Genomic DNA, 21,607 nt, shown 5'->3' with positions numbered 1-21,607 from the left:
CTTCGGCTCAGGTCATGATCACAGGGTCCTGGGATCGATCCCCCCATCGAGCTCTCTGCTCAGAGGGAAGCCTGCTTCCTCCTCTCTCCGCCTGCCTCTCTTCCTACTTGGGACCTCTGTCAAATAAATAAAAATCTTTAAAATAATGCTAAAAAAAAAAAAAAACCCATTTACAATTGCACCAAAAGAATAAGATACCTAGGCATGAACTTAACCAAAGAAGTGAAAGACCTACACTCTGAAAATTATAAAATACTGATGAAAGAAATTGAAAACAACACAAAGAAATAGAAAGACATTCCATGGTCATGGATTGGAAGAAAAAATATTGTTAAAAGGTCTATACCACTCAAAGTAATCTATACATTCAATGAAATTCCTATCAAAGTACAATAGCATTTGTCATAGATCTAGACTAAGCAATCTTAATATTTGTATGGAACCAGAAAAGACCTGAAAGAGTCAAAGCAATCTCGAAAAAGAGAAGAAAAGCTGAAGACATCACAATTCTAGACATCAAGCTATATTACAAAGCTATAGTCATCTAGACAGTATGGTACTGGCACAAAAACAGACACATAGTTCAATGGAACAGAATAGAGTACACAGAAATGGACCCAGAACTATATGCTCAATTAATCTTTGACCAAGCAGGAAAGAATATCCAATGGGAAAAAGACATGTCTTCAAGAAATAGTTTTGGAAAAACTGGACAGCAACATACAAAAGAAAGAAAATGGAGCACTTTCTAACACCACACACAAACATAAAATTCAAAATGGATTAAATGTGAGACCTGAAACCATAAAAATCCTAGAAGACAGCACAGGTTTAATTTCTCTGACATTAGCCATAGCAACTTTTTTCTAGATATATCTCCTGAGACAAGGGAAACAAAAGCAAAAATAAACTATTGGGACTACATCAAAATAAAAAGCTTCTGCACAGCAAAGGAAACGACCAATAAAACTGAAGGCAACCCATGAAACAGTTGAAGATATTTGCAAATGACAAATCTGATAAAGGTTTAGTATCTAAAATATATAAAGAATTTATATAATTCAACATCCCCAAAATAAATACTTCTATTTAAAAATGGGAAAAAGACATGAATAAACATTTCTCCTAAGAAGACAGCCATATAGTCAACAGACACATGAAAAGATGCTCTTCATCACTTATCATCAGGGAAATTCAAATCAAAACTATGACAAGATATCACCTCCCACCTTGTCAGAATGGGTTAAATTGACAACACAAGAAACGAGTGTTGGTGAGGATGCTGAGAAATGGGAAACTTCTTGCACTGTTGGTGGGAATGCAAACAGGTACAGCCACTATGGAAACAGTATGGAGGTTCCTCAAAAAGTTAAAAATAGAACTACCCTATGATCCACTAATTGTAGTAGTGGGTATTTACCCAAACAATACAAAAATACTAACTCAAAGGGATATTGTTGGAACACAACCCGGATCCTTGCCAATGTGACTGGGGTTGTGTTGGATCCTGTGCGAAAACTCCAGGAGATGGAGGACAAGATTCTTCCTGCCCCAGTGCCCAGAATAAATGTGGGAGGATCCCCGGAGTGCTTTCATGTCCTCCTTTAGATGGATCTGATAAGTGTGGAGAATCCTTAACTTGCTCTTGTCGTTTAAAGCTAAGAGATAATCCTTGTTGTTCACTTGTCACACTTGATTGCTTGCACATAGCCCATGTCCTGCACATAGCTCACATCTACATGCAGCTCATGTTCTGAATGTAAATCTATATCCTGTTTGTAACTGGGTCTTGTGTAAAGTATAAAAGAAGTGATTGTACGAAATAAAATCGTCTACTGATCATCAGTTGGTAGTCCCCCCCATCATTTCGGCTCCAATCACCAGGATCCCCACCTCACAAAGGTGACAAGATATATACGACCCAATGTTCATAACAGCATTATTTTTAATAGCTATGATACAGAAGCAGCTCAAGTGTCCATAGATTGATGAATGGATAAAGAAATGGTGTACATATATACAATGGAACATTAGTCAGCCATCAAAAAAGAATGAAATCTTGCCCTTTGCAAGGACATGGGTGCAACTAGAGAATATAATGCTAAGCTAAATAAGTCAATCAGAGAAAGACAAATATATGATTTCACCCATGTGTGGAATTTAAGAAACAAAGTAACTGAATAAAGAAAAAGGAGACAAACAAAAATAGGCTCTGAACTATAGAGAACAAACTAATGGTTATCAGAAAAAAAGGTGGTGTACAGATGGGTGAAATAGGTGAATGGGATTAAGTATAGACTTGTCATGATGAGCATCAATTTATGGGTAGAACTCTTGGGTCACAGTATTGCACACCTGAAACTGACATATAGCACTGTATATTAACTATACAGAAATTAAAAATTTTAAAATAAAATTAAATAAAATGGAAGAGGGAAATGAGACAATACCTAAAAAGAAGTTTTAGGGAGACTATATCAAAGAATGTTTTGGTTATTTTATAATTATTTAATTGGAAGTCATTATAGTTTGGGGGGGATATTTTGGGGTCTTATTTGGTTTTTTTTATAAGCTGATAACAATAATCCAATAAGGAGAGGGAAGTGATAAACCAGAAGAAGGCAGAATTAGTATACTATGGTTTTTTAATAAACAACAGGAAATGATGTAATAAATTGTATAAATATTGGCTTGGGTATGGACAATACATCCATAGTAATAGGCAAAGTGTCAGAGTATATGGTTATAGATGATGGGACACTAATTTGGTGGGAAATTATAAGAGGTCTTTAATTCACTCTTTCATTTTTGTGAAATTAAAAATAAATCAGGTGGTATCTAAAGTTTGGTCAAAGAGAAGTTATGGAAAAGAAAGATACTGAAGAAAGAAAGGGTCTAGGGTGATAATCATATTATTGCTGGGGATCAGTAAAGACATGTTTGATTTTAACATTCACAACAGATGAATACAAGATACTTGAAGTATGACAAAATACAGGTGTAGCAAATAAAGCTAACAGTGTTTCCATATAACCTACAGTAGGTATATGGGTATCAATGTACAATTCCTTTCTTGTCCTGAAGGAATGAGAATGCCATATTAAAAAATACATTTTCTTTTACTTCTTATATAAAGTAGTGATTCATAGAACAGATATATTCTCCAATGTGGACATATCATTTTATTTACAGGCTCCTATTACCAACTTATCTATAAATATATCCAGGTCTCTTTTACCTTCCCTTTGCTGTCCATACTTTATATTTGATTTTTCAGATTTACATCTCATTTAAATTCTTTGTTCTAATCCCATATTCAGTGACCAGTTTCAGGCCACAAACTTATGAAAAATCTTATTTAAAATATTTACATAATTCAGGGGCGCCTGGGTGGCTTAGTCAGATAAGCCCCTGCCTTTGGTTCAGGTCATGATCTCAGGGTCCTGGGATGGAGGCCATCATCAGGCTCCCTGCTCAGTGGGGAGTCTGCTTTTCCCTCTCCCTCTGCCCCCTCCTCAACTCATGCTCTCTCTCTTGTGCTCTCTCTTCTGAATGAACAAATAAAATCTTAAAAATTAAAATAAAATATTTCCACAATTCAGTCTAGTTTCTTGAGCTTACATTCTACCAGACTGTCAGGTATTAATACTTTCAATTAGGGAACCCTCTTCCAATTCCCCAGATTTGTACCTAAATTCTTGAGAGATTAGTTAGTGTCATTTATCATTTATCAACTAGCCACACCGGCATGAGGTATACCACCATGCCCTGCATTTCTTGTTCAAGAGCCCTTGAGGTTGATGTTTAGTCACCTGTCTTTTCTAACTGTGCAATCCTTAAAGACAAATCTTCAGTCACCTCTTATCCTACTTGTCAAAGGCCTGGAGCAGAAAAGGTTAGGGAAGATGAGGGGTGGGAGACAAAAAAAAAGGGAGAGGGCACGGAATTAAATGCTCTGCATCTTGCTTTTCTTCTCATGTCCCACCTCCTTCCCCAATCCTAAAGAATCCATCTAAATTCAATAATGGAAAGAATTTCTCTGCCTCAATATATATTTTTCCCTGTTATGTCTAAATCCATTCTGTATTCTTCAGTTTCCCTCAGGAGCTAAAATTTTGATACTCAAAACCCAGAAGAGATTTTTTTTTATCTGTTTTTTAAGTGACTAATTCCAAAATATCTCTTTTCTTTGGCCCAGGTCCAGAATTGCCAAGCTGCTATCCACACCACCATTATTATGCCCAGGTGTTACTGAAAATAGGGAGGACAGAAGAACACCCAAAGTTTCAGAACTATGTTCCTCCCTTATTAATGTGATAATGATGGCTCTACACTGCTGGGCTAAGAGGTGAGAAGCAGAGTGCTGGAGTACAAATAGAAACAATAACACTGGGGATGACTACCCTGTGAAAAAGTTATGCAAGGAAGCAACACAAATGCAGGGTATATTTACACTTGCACATTTTACTGCTTTGAAATTGTTTTCAATTGTACTGGCAGAACACCAATAAAAAGAAGTGTTCTCAAAAGAGCAGAAATATCTATATCTATCTGTCTATATTAATGTGTGTATATGTGTGTGTGTGTGTGTATATATATACACACACACACTTAATGAGGGTATGCTTTACAATAAAATCAAGTCAGAAAAAACTATAATGCTTTCAGAATTTCAATCCCTGCTTTTAGTTCCAGCACATCTGCAGGAAAAATAAGTTTTGTGATTTCTTAGAGGTTTGTGGTTAACCTCACAGCATGGAATAAATTATCTACAATTCCATCCTTCATTAAAACACCCTTTCCATGAAACGTGTCAATGAAGTCAGAACCTGGCTGGCCATGGATCAACCAGAGCACTGACCATCCACTTATGTTTTTCCATTATATCCCTTAATTATAGCAAAATACAGTTATTCATTCCCAAGAGTTTTAAATTGTTTATGTCATGCCCTAAATTAAGAACACCTATAATGTTTTAATTTGAACAGCGTGAATATATACATGTATCAAAGTAAAATGCCATACGACACATATAAACACAAATATCTTTGACCTCAATTGAGAGTGAATGGCTGAATGATTTAATTTAATCATTTCTCATTCAAATTGCACAAACATATTCCTGTGAAGCATATTTAATAATATTTAGGAAAGTCTTTAACTCCTAGTCCTGCCCACAAAATCTGTAATATCTAAAGAGTGCTTAAGTTTGAGAGAAAACAAAGGAGAACGTCATTCCAAAAGTTGTTTCAGCAACATTCATCCCACATTTTCACTTCTGAGTACATGAAAATTACTCCTCTCCCATTCTCAGTTCCTCCCTCTCACCTTTTGCTCTTCATCAGCTTGGTAAAAAGGAAGGAGTTTATACAAAACAGCATTCCGGCCCATTTTTTTAAGTTCATCTCTCTACCACTGTGACATAATCAACCATAAAGATCCCAAAATTTAAAACATAGCACCCCCTCAATTGAATACTTGGAGAGATTTGTCAAAGGCCAGTGTTGAGATTGTAGCTGAAGACTACAGTTAGGAATTATTATCTTCCAATAGCTGTTTAAGACAAACAGATATGTATACAGTAGGTAATAAAAGTAACAACAAAATTTATATCTGAATTGAAATAGAAACCCAAAATTGAATTGAATGTTTTTATAACTAAGAATTCCATGATGGGTCAGTGACTTTATTACCCTTCAAAACCTTTAAAATGGTTCATAGACCAATGTAAGGACAAAATAAAAACAGTTACAAAAGATATTTATATATCCTTTGGATGTTTGAAATATTCCAATGTCACTTCAAGCAGAGATCATATAATCTAGTTACCCTTCCTCAAAAACAGGAAAAACTTTTTCAGATACTTTAATTAAAGTGAATAACTATTAATAGCTATTAATAAATAACCCCATCCATTTTACATAAATGATAATAAAAGCAAATTTGAATTTATTACTTTGAATAATTGTGTTAATACATGTGCCAGAAATAATTATTAGGGTGCCAAACCATATATAAAATTCAGGTGTTTTATTTTTAACTTAATAAATACCACTTATCTCTTTTACTCTCTATAATACTCTGGAGTTCATTAATATGGAGTTTTATAATATTTATGATGAAATTTCTAGTCATTAAATGAAAATTTTTCTTAACTTCTTATGGATTCTACATCTGTACTTGGAGATATAGCTTGATGAAGAAAAATATTGGCTTTGTTGTAATGAGAACTAAGAATTCTACTTAATAAGATTTACTACCACACTGTAGGAAGGACTTCTAATACAACAAACATAATCAAATTGTGTCACAAACTATTTTCATACAGATTTTAAAACTTTCTGGGATTGATTCTAACCAAAAGAGTCCTGGGGTTGTTTTTTTTTTTTTTTTTTGGTTTTTTTTTTTTTGTTTTGTTTTGTTTTTTTTTGGCATTGAGAGGAATCTTGGCTAAAGAGTACCATAATTTCACTCCCTTCTCCTGTTCCACAGGCATTCTTGTCACTGATATATGAAAGAATCCTTGGATACACTCCTGTTGTTCACATTCTCTTTAGAGTAGGGATTAGGAGTCATCTACATTGATAACAGATTTATGTATTACATGCAACTTTCTTTACTAAGCATTCTCTTTTTTCCTCTTTAAATGATAGAAAACTTACAATAGTGTTTTTGATTAATTGTCCTTATGCTCAAGTAAATTCTTTTTCATAACTGAAGTTTTTATTCAAATAATGTTTCCAATATGATTTTGGAACTGAAACATATAAATGAGTTTATCTTTACTGCAAATGAGTTATAACTAGATTCAGGGAGAAAAAATAATAAATATTAGGCATAATGGCTAAAATGGTAGGGTTTCCTTAATATTTTTAAAATTCCCTATGTTCACCAAGGGTTTAGTACAAAAGCAGTGAAAATGCAGATTAGGAAATTCTTTTTTCCTCTATAATTACAGAGTTGCCAATCAGACAAAAGTTTCAGAGTACTGCACATTTTAGATTAATGGTGGCATGTTGATGGATCTAGGACTCCAGGCCTTCAAGAGTGCTGCTGTCCTCAGTAATTCTGAATCAAAGATGAACCTACCCTGGCTCAAGTGTTTTACCTAAGTCCTTTTTAATTCTTGACAGACTTCAAAGACTTGTACCTTCAAAAATTTAGTCTGATACACTGAGATATCCTTGTATTTGATCTTAGACCAGGTCTTATCATCTTACTCAGGCTCTAATATCATCATAACCCTAGACTGTTCTTGGTGAGAGCACATAATGAGTTAGCCCTTTTACTATCAAAATGACTTCTTGAAGCAAAAGGTTACCTAAGTGCTTCCTTCTACTTCAGTTACTTTACATTTTAGGATGGACAAAAATTATGTCATTAATATTTAAAGATTGAGACCATAAAGTCACACTCAGATTCTGATTCAAGAGGTGACAGGTAGGGTTCATGAGTTCATTATTTTAAAAAGGACACTAGATGATTCTGATTAATGTGAAATATAGACTGGCCAATGCTTTGAACAGCACATGGGAAGCACAATATCTGTTCAGAACACAAAAGCTCATGTCTCTGTCAATATGCCACTTAAAGAAATAGTGGTGTAAGAGTTTCTATTAGGGCATTTCTAACCCAGAAGCTCTATTCTATGAAGCTCTGCAAAAATATACTATTTTGGCTTAGAAACTTATGAAAGAAATCAAGAGCATTTGGAAGGAAATTTTCATTTTTTTCCAAATGTTTCTTATAAGAATATATTTCTAATTTAAGACATTATAATGATGTCTCTAAAACACAAGCTGGACAAGGGCAAAACAATTTCAATTATTATAACCATTATAATGATACATGAATTATAAGGTTGTTTAAATTTCTTTGAGGGAAAAGTCCTCTTTCATAAATGATAGAAATCCTGTAGTTCTAGTGATAACTAAACTTTTGTCACAGTTGATCCTTTTTTGTGTGGCTTGAACATGAACACTTTTCTTAGACACATTCTTGGGTTTTTGTCTTAACAGTCCTTAAGTGGATTCCATTTAGCATTATACTGTTATATTTTAATATGTTTCCAACAAGAAAAGTTTATAGCATGCACCCTTGGTCCCTTGAAATGAGTACATCTATAAGCACATGTAATATAATGAAGAAGACTGGTAGAGAAGTAGAAAGACAAAGGCTTTAGGTATGATTAAGTGAGTCAGTAGCATTCTGAGATTACTTTTCCACTTCTAAATGGGGAGAGGAAGAAACAATAACACTTAAAGAAATATAGCAATAAACTATATAAGAGTGAAATGAAGTTTGGATGTGGAGATGCATTCAGAAGAAGGAACTACACAACAGTGAAGTACCATATCATCAAATATGAAGTTTTTGGAGAAAAAAAATTGGTTAGCAGAATATAGTAACTGTTCAAAAGGTAAGGACAAGGATAATGGCTCTCAAAACTTTTGGTTTTAGAAATCCTTTTCATTCCTAAAAATGATTGAAAACATTAGAATTTTATTTATGTAAACATATACCATATTAGAAATTTAAGGTAATACATTTAAAATTATTTATTTTAGAGCTTAAATTCCTACCTCCCTACCCCAAGTAGGGGCTGGATTTGGGAATCTTAGTAACTCACTTCCAAAAAAGAGTATAGAAACAGAAAAACAATAGCTTTATAATTGAAGTTGACAGGCACTACCTTAAACAACTGATCAAGGTTAACATAACAAGTGATAAATTATGTTGAGTTCCTGTGGTGAAAAGGGTACTTCATTTCAGTGTTGTCCCTCCACAAAACCCATAATCCCAGTCTAACCATAAGGAAACCCAAATTGAAGATTCTATAAAATACCTGACCTCTTCAAAATTGTCACACACACAAAATAAAGACTGAGAAATTGTCTCTAAAAATACACTCAATGCAATATGAAAGACCCTAGTGAGAAAACGGGTAAAATCTGAATCAAGTCTAAAGTGTAGTTAGCAGTAATGCCCCAATACTAATCGCTCAGCTTAATAAATGTACATAGTATTAGGAAGTTAACACTATAAGAAACTGGGTGAAATACAGAAATTCTCTGTACTGCCTTCACAACTTCTAATTCTAAAAATATTCCAAAATAAAATGATTTTTTAAATGATTCAGTAGTCTAAAAATGAAAGCACCTAATCATATCGATGGATACAGAAAAACACTTGGCAAAATCCAATAACCATTCATGATTTTAAAAAACTCAGTAAACCAAAAACAGAATAGAAATTTCTCAGTTCAATAAAGACCATCCACAAAAATCCTATAGCTAAAATTATATTTAATGGCAAGAAACTCAAAGCTTCCTACTAATATTAGGTACAAAGCAAAAATATCCTCTCTTATCACTCCTTTTCATTGTACTGAAGTCCTAGTTAATAGGAAAAGACCAAAAAAAAAAAAAAAGTTTATAAAGTCTATATGCTGGGAAGGAAGACATAAAAATGTCTTTGCTTCCAAATGCTGTTATTGTCTATATAGACAATCCAAAAGAATCAACAAAAACAAAATAAGAAAAAACCCTGAAACTAATAAGTAATTATGGCAAAGTTGCAAGATACAAAGTTAACGTACAAAAGTCAATCACTTTCCTATATACTACCAATGAACAAATGGAAATTGGAATTAAAAATACAATACCATTTATACCAGCACTGAGAAAACTGAAATACTTAGGTGTAAATCTACCAACATATGTATGGTATCTATATGAAAAAAACTATAAAACTCTGATGAACAAAATCAAAGAACTTAAAAAAATGAAGAGATATTTTATGTTCATGGATAATAAGACTCAATATTGCAAGATGTCAGTTCTTCCAAAAATGATCTATAAATTCACTGCAATTCCAGCAAAAGTTCAAGCAAGTTATTTTTTGGATATCAACAAACTGATTCCTAAGTTTATATGAAGAGACACAAAACCCAGAATAAGCAACACAATATTGATGGAAAAGAACTAATTTGGGGGACTGACATTACCCAACCTTAAGACTTATCAAAAATGTACAGTAATTAGCGGGTGTAATATTGGTGAAAAAACAGACAAGTAGATTAAGGGAACAGAATATAGAGTCCAGAAATAGACTCACATAAATATAGAAAACTGATCTTTGACAAAGAAGCAAAGGCAATACAGTAGAGCAAAGCTAGTCTCTTCATTAACGGCACTTGAGCAACTGGACATCCACATGCAAATTAAAAAAAAAAAAATGAGTCTAGACCCAGACCTTGCACTCCTCACAAAAAATGAACTCAAAATGGAGCATAGAACTAAACGCAAAACACAAAACTATAAAGCTCTAGAAGATAACATAGGAGGTAACCTAGATGGCCCTAAGTATGGTGATGCCTTTACCATACAAAACCAAAGACACAATCCATGGAAGAAATAATTGATAACCTGCACTTGATTATAATTAAAAACTTCTTTCTGTGAAAGACAATGTCAATACAAACAGAAGAAAGCCACAATTAAGCAAAAATATTCGCTGATCATATATCTAATGAGAATTAGTAGCCATAATATATGAAGAACTCCTACAACTCAACAACAAAAATAACCCAATTAAAAAAAAAATGGTCAAAATCTTGACTAGAGATTTCTTCAAAGATGACATACAAATGATTCACAAACATATGAAAAGATGCCCAACATCACTGATCCTCAGAGAAATGCAAATCAAAGCAACAAGATATTATTTCACATCTAATTAGGATGCCTACTACCAAAAACAAGATAAAACAAATGAAAATAAAACAAGTGCTGGTAAAGATATGGAAAAATTATAACCATTGAGCAACACAAGGTGATATTGTGAAACAATCCAACCACTATAAAAACCAGTATTGTGTTCTTTAAAAAATTAAGAAAAGAACTACCAAATGATCCTATAATCCAGCTTCTGGGGTATATCCAAAAGAGTTGAAAGAGATTCAAAAAATTCTATAATCCTCCCATCAGAAAAAGAAAAAAAAATCTACAACCCAAAAAGAATTGAAAGCAGGGTCTATAAGAGATACTTGCATACTCATGTTTATAGCAGCACCATTCACAAAATCCAAGAGGTGGAAGCAACCCAAATGTTTGTCAACAGATCAACAGATAACTAAAATGTGGTATATTCACAAAACAACATTATCCACCCTTAAAAAGGGAGGAAATCCTGTCACATACTACAACATGGGTAAATCTTGAATACATTATGCTAAATGAAATAAACCAGTTAAAAAAGACAATATGATTCTGCTTTTAGGAAGTGTCTAAAACAGTTAAATTCATTAAAACAGAAAATAGAATGCTGGTTACCAGGAGGTGAGAGGAGGGAGAAGAGGAAAGTTGTTTAACGAATATAGGGTTTCAGATTTGCAAGATGAAATGCTACAGAGATCTGTTCCACAAAATGTAAATATACTTAAAACTAATGAACTATATAATTAAGTTAAGGTGGTAAATTTTATGTTATTTTTTTTTTACCACAAAAAAATTAGTGAACTCTGAAACAAGATCAATAAACTTTTCATGTTCTGTGGTCTAGCATGCCTTTCAATGGATCTTTTATCTGTGCATGATTTAATAACAGCATATACTGATCATTTAAAAAAATACTTGTTCAAATAAATAAATAGTACTTGTTCACTGAGATATGCAGATAATACAAATGTTGGTATGTCAAGAAATCATATTCATTAATCACCATTAATCTTATCAGAATTTTTTTTTTCTTTTTTAGTATTGGGAAACTGTCAAACTCATACTGTTAAGGACAAACTTCCCAAAATTCTCATTCTTGGTTTTATGTTTGATACCAAATTGATACCAAATATCATTGTTTTTTGTAGTGGAAGGCTGATTTTGCTCATTTTCAGGAAAATATTTGTCAAATATCTTTGGCCCTAAATTATAATTGTCTATTAGTTATTCTTTCAGTAAAATTCTTATACCTTGAAAAATGGGCCAGTTCAGCACACAATTCAAATAATTCTCACAAATTCTTTTCCCCAAAGTAATCACTGCACTTTGGTATACAGGAAAAGTTCTTTATGCATATTTTTCATAGAATACTATAAAAGTGAACTAATGGGCCACACACTAAAAAAATTAGTAAGTTTAATTCTTTATCAAGGATGTTCCTAAATGAAACAGCCATCTAATTTTAATGTGGGGGCATGGTAGTAAAGAATATAATGACTAGTATAATTTGGTGTCACCATCTTTGTTCATATCAAGGGATTAATGTTTAATGACACAATGTTAGGAGAAATAAGTCAGTTATAAATTCAGAGAGATAACTTCATAGAGACAGAAAGTAGAATGATGGTTGCCAGAGGCCAGAGGAAGGGGAAAATGGGGAATTACTGTTTAATGGGTATGGAGGTTTAATTCTGCAAGATGAAAAAAGTTGTGAGGATGGATGGTAGTGATAGTTGCACAACACTGTGGAAAGGAACATTAAAATGCATACTGAAATGCACACTTAAAATTTATGAAAATGGCAAATTTTATATTACATGCTTTTTACTATAATTTTAAAAATAAAAAGACAATATTTTGAGAGCAATGTTAGAAAATAGACTAAAGCAAAAAGCAAAGTATGCCTCACAATGATAAAAGAATAATCAAATTTTTTAGACATTGAATCAAGTTATTAAAGCTAAAGATAGTAAGAAAAAACATTAAAAATTATTTCAGCAAGGGTATTTAATCATATTATAGATGGACCATATGACAAGATTGTGGAATTTGTATAAGAAATTAAATAAATATTAAAATATTATAAGTTTCTTAAGTATATTTTTACGAAAATGGTATATATAAAAATATTATTTAAAACAAAGAATCATTGCATACTAAAGGTTACTGTAAAACAAAAACGAAAACAAAAAAAAACAAAAAAACAAAACATGAGGTAACCTTTGTGACATTTTCATTTGACCTTGCACTCTTTTTGTTGGCCTGGCAGCAGTCTTGAAGATGTCAGACAACATTCCCATTCCTCATTCAAAGTTCTAGAGAGCAGAGAAGACCTTACTCACAAAGAATTGGGTTTGTCTCTTATAACCTAATTAAGGAATAATGAAGGACTGACCTAAGGTACTTTGTTCTACATAACTCAAAATCATTCAGTTTGGCAAAGTAACAAGCATTCCTCAAAAACACTGTAAGACATATGAACAACCCACAGTAAAAGAAATTACAATTGAAGGAAATAACAGCAGGATGTCTTGTAAAGAAAATCTGTAGAGAGTGATATTTATTTATTTATTTATTCATTTATCCATTTATTTATTGGAAATTAGGGCATTCTAAATCACCCATGTATAATAGAGGAATTTAGAAAGTCACATACATGCCCAAAGCAGAATGCATACTGTTATGGACTGTATATTGTGTCCTCCCCAAATTCTGATATTGAAATCCTAACTTCCAATGTCATGGTATTAAGAGACAGGAGCACTGGGAAGTGGTCAGATCATGAGAACAGAACCTGTAGAAATGGGCATTAGTAAGTAAAAACACAGGCTTCTACAAATTAGGAAGTGGGCCCTCAGTTTTCACTGAATCTTCTAGTGTTTTGGTCTTGGACTCCCTAAGCCTACAGAACTACCAGAAATAAATGTTTCTTGTTTAAGTCACCCAGGCTATGGTATTTTTGTTATGATAACCCAAGTGAACTAAGACACAAACTCAGAAATGACTTAAGAAGTCCCTAAGCTTTTAGCTCTGACTGATCTTTAGGCTCAGTGCAAATAAGAAGTGAAAGACTAAGTTAGAGTGTAAACAACCTGGTAATGCATTAAAGCAATCTCTCTCTCTCTCTCTCTCTCTCTCTCACACACACACACACACACACAATCAGCAAAGACAGGAAGTAATTCAGGCTTCTATTCTTTCCTTCCTTCCTTCCTTCCTTCTTTCATTCCTTTCTTCCTTTCTCTCTATCTCTCTTGGCCTCTGCCTCCCCTCACTCTCTTGCTCTCATTCTCTTTCTCATAAACCCACATGACAAAGAATAATGACTTTTAAAAAATAGTTTAGAAAGTCACTAGGCACACAAACAAGCTAAAGCACACAGCATAGAACAAAACAAACCTTGAGTAAGGCAAAGTATTTGATTTTACCACATTGTAATTTCCAAAATGTCAAAATTTTAACAAAGAATTATGAAAAATGAAAAGAAACAAAAAGTATGGTGTGTGTGTGTGTGTGTGTGTGTGTAGATAGATAGATAGATAGATAGATTTCTTCCTGAGAAAGTACTGTTATTACACTTACCAAATAAAGAGTATCAAAATTATTAAAAGGAACTAAGCAAATTATGGAGCTAAAAACTACAATAAACTTAAATGAAAACTCACTAAAAGGTTTCAATTGTAGATTTCTACAGGTAGAAGAAAAAAAAAACAGCTTGAATTGAAACTATCCAATTTGAGATCAGAAAGAGGGAAAAACAAACAAACAAACAAAAAAAACAAAGAAAAGCACATGAACCCTAAGGGACTTGTGAGATACTGTGAAATGGACTTTACATCCATGAAAATCCCAGAAGGAAGAGAAAGAAAGAGAAAGAGGCAGAAAGGATATTTGAAGAAATAATGGCTAATTTTTTCCCAAATTTGATAAAAGACATGAATCTAAACATTCAAGAAGTTCAGTGAACTCCAGAATAAACACAAGGAGATCCACACCATGACACATTATCATTAAATTGTCAAAAGCCAAAGATAAAGACAGAATATTGAAAGCAGTAAGAAAAAAACATCTTATACAAGAAATTATCATTAAGATTATAAGCAGATTTCTAATCAGGAATCATGAAGGCCAGAAGGGAGTAGGACATTTGTAAAGCGCAGAAAGAAAAAGTCAATGATTATATATCCAGCAAAACCATCATTCAAAATGAAGAAAAAGTTGAGACATCTCCAGATAAACAAGAGCTAGGGGAGTTTGTCAACAATAAAATTTGCCCCCCCCCCAAAAATGCTGAAGGGAATCCCTCAGACTGAAACGATAGCATGCTAGACTAAAAACTGTTACCAATAAAATAAAATAAAATAAATTTAAAAGTTAAATAGAAGTAATACCAATACTTCTCAAAATGTTCTAGAAAGTAGAAGAAGGAACATTTCCTAATTCATTCTATGAGGCCAGTACTATCCTGATATCAAAATCAGGAAAAAAAGAAAAAACCCCACAAGAAAACTACAAATATTCCTTCTAAATAAATTATTAACAAAATAGTAGCAAAGTCAGTCCATGTTAAAAGTTTTATACACCAGAACTAAGTGAGATTTATCCCAGGAACACAGAGTGGCTCAACATAAGAAAATCAATCCATGTAATACACCACATTAACAACAACAACAAAATGACTATTTCAGTTGATAGTTGACAGTAAAAACCATTTCTATCATTCATGATAGAAAATACTCAGAAAACTAGAATAAAAGGGAACTTTGTCAACATGACAAAAGGCATTTGTGAAAATACCATTGTTAATATCATATTCAAAGGTGAAAAACCTTTTTCCCCTATTACTAGGAAGAAGACAAGGATGCCCACTTTTAGGATTGTTATTTAACACTGTGCTAGAAGTCATAGACAGGACAATCAGGTAAGAAAAAAAGATAAGAACCATCCAGATTGAAAAAGAAGAAACAAATCTATCTCTATTCACAAATGACATGATGTTACATATAGAAAGTCCCAAATAATACACACACACAAACACACACACACACACAGCCCAAAAACTAGTTTTCTTCTTCCACGCCTTCTGTCCCTGACCACCAGGTCTCCTTAGTTTCCCATCACCCACTACCAACTCTCTGGATACACAATAACATCACTAACCTTTGTTCTCCTTCACCTGCAGCCTTGAAAAGTGTTAGTGTTCTCCTCTGAACCCTCTGAGATGACAGACAACTTGAATGTAGTAGAGATGGTCTCTTACGCTCAGGCACCCCCATGTCAGTGTTCATGCAAGCCTGTGAATGGGCGCAACTGCAATCTTGATCTATAGATACTCTTGACTTGTAGAAATTTGTAGATCTGACTCAATAACAAGTACCTCATTTCGAAGACACTCCAAAATTTCGAGGGATGCATTTTATGCTCCCTTCTTGTATTCTCCACAGCAGGACTGCCACAACTCTGGACACACTAAAACTCTCCCAAAAGCATTCTTTCTAATTCCCCTTCAGAAAACAGCACCATTTTGCTTTTGTGGGTTCCATAGCCCAGCAAGAGGGCCACTGGGCAACTGGGGAATAAAATGCTTATCTTCCCTCTTGGGAACTTTCAATCTTTCAATGATTTTCTAAGAGGCCTCATCACAGGCCAACTGGGGAGTAGATCACTCCCTTCCTTTCTTCCCACAGGAAAAGAAGAGAATCCACTTTCACCATAAGCATTCTTCAGTACAAAGCTAAACACCTGAATCTGTAGTCCTCTAGTTACACTGACTGAGTGATAGATACATTGATGGTGACATTGGTAGGGGAATGGTGGTAGAACAGAGCCTACACCGGCATTTTCTAGGGAAAGAGCTGGTCTCAACTACTACTGGGCTTCTTAAGAATAGATGACATTTACAACCTTTCATCCTTAGCCAGAGTGCAATTCACGTACACAAATGACTACCTCTTGACATGGTGCTACAACTATTTTATAGGTATGTGGGGAAGTGATAGCAACACTAATAATTCTGCAATATGAATTTCGAGAAACGTCTCTGATATTCTTGATTTAGAACTGGAAATTCCAAATAATACCTTTTCTGCAAAACTTAATACATTTAATCCAATCAATATTTTCTCCTTCCAAGTAAACATTATGTAAATTTTTATCTTTAAATTAAAATTGTGCATTATTTTAAAACCTAAAATATCAGGGCACCTGGCTGGCTCAGTCATTAAGCATCTGCCTTCAGCTCAGGTCATGATCCCAGGGCTCTGGGATCAAGCTCCACATCAGGTTTCCTACTCAGTGGGAAGCCTGCTTCTCCCTCTCTCACTCCCCCTGCTTGTGATCCCTCTTTCCTTGTGTCTCTCTCTGTCAAATAAATAAATAAAATATTTAAAAAAGAAAAATAAAAAATAAATAAAACCTAAAATATGAAGACAGGTTTGAAATGAATTTCTTTGGCCCTCTTCTAAAATAAAATTCACTTAAAGAACCTAGTTTATCCACAATGGTTTTAACTTACTGTAGTCACTACAATATGTACAACCTTTGTACATATCTAGTTTTTATTAACGATGAATAGATTTAGTGCCTTATTTGCATAATCATGCTATATGACTACGACTTGTAGGGAATAAAGTGAAGCCCTAAGATCATCGTTTCATGTTTCTTCTTTAGTTATATTATTTATTGAAATATTCTGACTCATGAAATTACTAAATTATGCCCTAATTATGGAAAATGCAATTTAATTATTAAATCAAGTTAGAAATGAGTGATATTTCCTCTAAATTTCATTGTTAAATGGAGAGAGTGAATCACTATTAGGAAAACTAATAATAGACTAGTATGCTTTTGTTGCTTACAGTGATACTTAGTATCAATGTCCAGGAGATATTATTTTAGTTGTATTCTATGTGAATGAAATTGTGCCACAAGGATTGCCATTCTCATAGATTCTATGACAAACACAATATGAATTGTGTCCCCAAGCACTGTGCCACTTGGCAGCTATGCTCAGAAAATCTTTTCTTAAAAATTAATTTTATCAAAGCTAACAAAGATAAAGAGATGAGAATTTGAATTTGAAAGAATAAATGTGAAGCCAGTAATGAAACTACTTACTGGTCAATAATAAAGTTAGAGGAAAGTGAATTATTCATCCTTTTCTGTATGATCATGTACCATTAAGCACATAATATGTAAACAAAATCATACTGGATTATTACAAAGGACCATCTCTGAATTACATCAAATTAGGCCCATCACTCAAATCTCCATGCCTTCAGTGAGCCTCTTCCACTAAGACTAGAAATGAAAAATAACAACAGAGACAGAAATGGGGAAAAAGCTAAGGGATTTGGCGTGCATGTTGCAGAAGGTAGGGGAAAGTCTCATCACCAAATCACACCTAAAAAGAAGGTCTTTTCTGCTCTTCTACACACAATTAATTCTTGCCAAAATACCAGTTCTTCTTAACATAATAGCAATAGCACAATGAAAATTTTCCCATGTGCCAGGTACTGAACTTAAGTATTTATATACCTGACATTTATCTATGTCTTCATTTAAAAAAAAAAAAAAAGTGAAATAAGTCAAGCAGAGAGAGTCAATTATCATATGGTTTCACTTATTTGTGGAGCATAACAAATAGCATGGAGGACAAGGGGAGTTAGAGAGGAGAAGGGAGTTGGGGGAAATTGGAAGGGGAGGTGAACCATGAGAGACTATGGACTCTGAAAAACAATCTGAGGGTTTTGAAGGGGCGGGGGTTGGGAGGTTGGGGGAACCAGGTGGTGGGTATTAGAGAGGGCACGGATTGCATGGAGCACTGACTGTGGTGCAAAAACAATGAATACTGTTATGCTGAAAATAAATTAATTAATTTTAAAAAACAAAAACAAAAACAAAACAAAACAAAAAACAAAAAACCAACAACTCTGATGTAAAGACACTTGTATGGCTCAGTTGGTTAAGTGACTGCCTTCAGCTCAGGTCATGACCCCAGGGTCCTGGGATCAAGCCCAATATTGGGAATCCCTGCTCAGCAGGAGTCTGTTTCTCCCTCTCCCTCTGCTCTTCCCCCTGTTCATGCCCATGCTCTCTCTCTCAAATAAATAATTGTTTAAAAATTAAAAAAAAAGAAAAAGAAAAAAGAAACCCATGATGTAGTCATGTTTCTGGCTTAAAGATGAAAAAGTTAAGGTTTGTAAAGGTTTAAACATATGTTCAAAGTCATAGTCCTGGCAAGTGAACTCAAGAATCTATCTAACTGTAAAAGCTATAGATACTTAACCAAAATTTAATTCTATCTTCCCATACTATCCTTTCTTCTCCTACTCCACTTATGTGTTCCATTCATTCACTGAACCTTTTTCAGCACTGGCTCAGTGCTAGTTACTCTGTGAAAGGGATGCAAAATTGAGTAAGTGATAGTTAGCTTCCACTCTGCAAGAATTCACAATCTATAAGAAAAAATTACATACCAGGATATAAAAGTATGGTGTTACAGGTAGGAAGAAATATATGGGTGCATGAGGAAGCAACAGGAAATCTCAAGACACAAGAGTAATAAATGTTTCCCACAGGATGAGATTTAAGTTCTCTTTGTAATACTTCTCCAGGTCTCTTTTAAGTCTTAGTGTAACCTCTACATATAAAAGTTTAACCTTGACCATTTAGAATATACAAATTAGCAAATCCATCCTGCACTAGGCTTTAGTAAGTAGTCTTCTCCAAACAGAGAAATGGCCATTATTTCCAGTTCTAGAGATAATAAAAAATATCTCAGTAAAAGATAAAAAAAAATAGAGATTTTTTTTTGGTTTGTCCCAACTTTTGTTCTTTGAACAAGTAACACTTGCAATCTGTTTTACGTCTTCCTCATTCCTAATCAACTTGTGATATCAACCAAGACTATGATAGTGATAGGCCATCCCAGATTTTTACAGATGTCTTTAACGCAGCAAATAGTGAACTATACCATTCTCTCTTCCCTTAAGAGTGAATTGGTAGTGTGAACTGTAAAACATGCTCAAACTAAATGACATTCATCTTGAATGGCTGCCAACAATTCAGGGCATATACACACCATATGCACACACAAAAAAACTGAGGTCAGGAACCAGGTCTATTTACTAATTCACAAGTGGAATCAACTTCCTTTTATTGGCTTCATTCTAGTGGCTGATGCTTAATCCACCATCACTGAGCCCCGGCATGGACCATGCCTATATTAGATACTCAGAATATTCCCGTTGCACATATTACTTTTTATTAAAATAATAACCCTGCTCTTGCTTAACAAAATAAGATGGTTGCTTTTGTTTTTATAAAAAACTTAAAGAGAAATAGTATACAAAGGACAGAAGAAATTTTAGGTTTTAGAACCTAAACTATTACCTGCATAGTAAGAATTAAAAGAAATGCAGTATGAATTTATATAGTGCCAAATATGGATCTCCAAATGAATATTAAGTAAATATTAAGGAAACAATATTAAGGAAAGAATGAAAACTCACCAAAAAAGAAGTAGATATAATTCCATTCCACATAGAAGAAACAACACATAAAAGGCATGAAGGTTAAAAAAAAAAAGAAAAAAAAAGCCTTGATCAGGAAACTTACGTATTTTTTTGTGACTAAAATCTCTATAGTGAAAACATAAAAGACAAGATTACAACAGAAGTAAAAAGAACATATTGTAAAGTATCTCCTTTGAAAAAAATCTGTACTTTACTTTCTACAAATGTAATCCCAAATACTATTCTATAAATAGAACTTTTAATCTATGTAAATTTCCAAGAGGTAAATACATAATGCAGTTTCCCAAATATACTATGTTTAACCCACCTGATACTAGGCAATATCTTAAAATTGGTCAATTTTGTGGCAGTGTTGCTTTTTAACCTTCTCCCCACCAAATAAATAAGCTATTGGTTTGTTTTTTTAAATAGATTGTGTCTCATAAAATCTATGGAACTGTGAGGAGTGCCTGGGTGGCTCAGTGGGTTAAGCCTCTGCCTTCGGCTCAGGTCATGGTCTCAGGGTCCTGAGATCCAGCTACGCATCAGCTCTCTGCTCAGCAGGGAGCCTGCTTCCCCCTCTCTCTCTGCCTGCCTCTCCCTACTTGTGATCTCTTTCTGTCAAATAAATAAATAAAATCTTTTTTTTTTTTAAATCCATGGAACTGGGGGCACCTGGGTGGCTCAGTGGGTTAAAGCCTCTGCCTTCCGCTCAGGTCATGATCCCAGGGTCCTGGGATCAAGCCCCGCATGGGACTCTCTGCTCAGTGGGGAGCCTGCTTCCTCCTCTCTCTCTCTCTCCGCCTGCCTCTCTGCCTACCTGTGATCTGTCTGCCAAATAAATAAATAAAAATCTTTAGAAAAAAAAAATCTATGGAACTGGGTAAAAAAGAAAGAATACAATATTTGGCTATGCAATTCTTCCCCTATCAAACTCCTATTAATAACTTACAAACTAGTGTTCTTTGACACAGTTTAGAACAAAGTACTATAGGCATTCATCAGTGTCAAGCTTTGTTTATTTGGCAGGGAGGAGAGTTCAACTTTTACCTCCAAGGGCTAACTTTAACACTGACAAAAGGAAAAAAAAAAATGATGAGATTGAGCAGTAGAGCCCCTAAGAATTTCTCCAGAATTCAGGTACCCTTTTTAGGAAGACTCAATTAAACATCATCAGCTGATGAAGTATTGTCTCACAAATGCAACCATATTATAAAAATAGTAACAAATGAAAAACCAAACTCCTGGTTTTCATGTTTACATCTAGTTGGAAGGAAGTAATTTCTTCCAGGTCTCATTTTTCTTCCCCACAGGGATTTTGAAAATAATGTATGTAGTTATGCTGAGGAAGAATTAAGGAAAAGAAAACTTGTT

Source organism: Lontra canadensis, unplaced genomic scaffold (genome assembly GCF_010015895.1).
Source record: "Lontra canadensis isolate GAN:19392208 unplaced genomic scaffold, GSC_riverotter_1.0 scaffold1, whole genome shotgun sequence".
NCBI lineage: Eukaryota > Metazoa > Chordata > Mammalia > Carnivora > Mustelidae > Lontra > Lontra canadensis.
This window is presented reverse-complemented; position numbering follows the sequence as displayed.